At 30.9% G+C, this 2,417-nt stretch overlaps 1 non-coding gene across 1 annotated transcript; it reads right to left on the bottom strand.

Moving 5' to 3' along the window:
- Nucleotides 1–2,015: 2,015 nt before the first annotated feature.
- On the bottom strand, nt 2,016–2,123 carry LOC148575995 (small nucleolar RNA R71). Its single transcript, XR_015904600.1, has one exon. It is a non-coding gene; the product is annotated as a small nucleolar RNA R71 (small nucleolar RNA).
- Between the last annotated feature and the right edge of the window lie 294 nt (nt 2,124–2,417).

Raw genomic sequence — 2,417 nt, 5'->3', positions numbered from 1 at the left:
GTTAAAAATTTTGGAATCCTTATTTTTTCTTTTTCATATAATTTTCGAAAAAATCCAAAAAAATTTAGAAAATCATAAAAATCAAAAATATTTTTCTGTTTCTTGTTTGAGTCTTGAGTCATGTTATAAGTTTGGTGTCACTTGCATATGCATCTTGCATTTTTTCGAAAATATCATGCATTCATAGTGTTCTTCATGATCTTCAAGTTGTTCTTGGTAAGTCTTCTTGTTTGATCTTGATGATTTTTTGTTTTGTGTCTTTTCATGTTTATCATATGCATTCTTGAATTCTTAGTGCGTAAGCATTAAAGAATTCTAAGTTTGGTGTCTTGCATGTTTTCTTTACATTAAAAATTTTTCAAAATTATGTTCTTGATGTTCATCATGACATTCAAAGTGTTCTTGGTGTTCATCTTGACATTCATAGCATTCTTGCATGCATCACATGTTTTGATCTAAAAATTTCATGCATTGCATATTTTTCATGTTTTTCATCAAAAAAATTCAAAAATCAAAAAAATATCTTTCCATGTTTCTCTCATCAAATTCGAAAATTTGAATTGACTTTTTCAAAAAAAAAAAAATTTTAAAAATCAAGTTGTTGCCAATGAGTCAAATCAAATTTTCAATTTGAAAATCTTATCTTTTTCAAAATCTTTTTCAAAAATCAAATCTTTTTCAAAATTCTTAGTTATTTTCGAAAATTCCAAAAATATTTTTCAAAAATCTTTTTCTTATTTTTCCATCAAATTTTCGAAAATAACATAAACAATTAATGTTTTGATTCAAAAATTTGAAGTTTGTTACTTGCTTGTTAAGAAAGATTCAAACTTTAAGTTCTAGAATCATATCTTGTGATTTCTTATGAATCAAGTCATTAATTGTGATTTTAAAAATCAAATCTTTTTCAAAGCTAATTTCTATCATATCTTTTCAAAAATATCTTCTTATCTTATCTTTTTCAAAAATATCTTTTCAAAATATCTTTCCTAACCTCCTAACTACTTATCTTTTCAAAATTGGTTTTCAAAATTTGTTTCAACTAACTAACTAACTTTTTGTTTGTTTCTTAACTTTTTCAAAACCACCTAACTAACTCCCTCTCTCTCTAAATTTTCGAAAATATCTCCCCCTTTTTCAAAAATTTCTTTTTAATTAACTAATTATTTTTATTTTTATTTTTGATTTCAAAAATTTTCGAAAAAAAAAATACTAAACATTTTTCAAAAACCAATTTTCAAAAATCACTAACTCCTTTTCAAAATAATTTTCGAAAATTATACCTCCCCCATCCTATTCTATTTATTCATTCATATCCTAACATCTCATCTCACATCTCTTCCATTCTCACAGTTGTGTTTCTTCCTTTATATTACATTCTTTGTCTCCCCCTTTTCTTCCACTCACAAAGGGATCCCTATACTGTGGTATAAAGGATCTCTATTATTATTATTATTTTTATGGGCCTTCTTCTTTGTCATATGAGCAGGAGCAAGGATAAGAACATTCTTGTGGAAGCAGATCCAGAACCTGAAAGGACTCTGAAGAGAAAATTTAGAGAAGCTAAAATACAACAATCCAGAGATAACCTTTCAGAAATTTTCGAACAGGCAGAGGAGATGGCAGCCGAAAATAATGATAATGTAAGGAAGATGCTTGGTGACTTTACTGCACCTAATTCCAATTTATATGGAAGAAGCATCTCCATTCCTGCCATTGGAGCAAACAACTTTGAGCTGAAACCTCAATTAGTTTCTCTAATGCAGCAGAACTGCAAGTTTCATGGACTTCCATCTGAAGATCCTTTTTAGTTCTTAACTGAATTCTTGCAGATATGTGATACTGTTAAGACTAATGGAGTAGATCCTGAAGTCTACAGGCTCATGCTTTTCCCTTTTGCTGTAAGAGACAAAGCTAGATTATGGTTGGATTCTCAACCCAAAGACAGCCTGAACTCTTGGGATAAGCTGGTCACGGCTTTCTTAGCCAAGTACTTTCCTCCTCAAAAGCTGAGCAAGCTTAGAGATGATGTTCAAACCTTCAGACAGAAAGAAGGTGAATCCCTCTATGAAGCTTGGGAAAGATACAAACAGTTGACCAAAAAGTGTCCTTCTGACATGCTTTCAGAATGGACCATCCTGGATATATTCTATGATAGTTTATCTGAGTTATCAAAGATGTCATTGGACACTTCTGTAGGTGGATCCATTCACCTAAAGAAAACGCCTGCAGAAGCTCAAGAACTCATTGACATGGTTGCTAATAACCAGTTCATGTACACTTCTGAAAGGAATCCTGTGAGTAATGGGACGCCTATGAAGAAGGGAGTTCTTGAAGTTGATACTCTGAATGCCATATTGGCTCAGAATAAAATATTGACTCAGCAAGTCAATATGATCTCTCAGAGTCTGCATGGA

This window comes from Arachis ipaensis, chromosome B1 (assembly GCF_059453495.1).
Source record: "Arachis ipaensis isolate K30076 ecotype BB chromosome B1, ASM5945349v1, whole genome shotgun sequence".
Lineage (NCBI taxonomy): Eukaryota > Viridiplantae > Streptophyta > Magnoliopsida > Fabales > Fabaceae > Arachis > Arachis ipaensis.
Note: the sequence above shows the minus strand (reverse complement) of the source record. Positions and strands in the feature narration are given on the sequence as shown.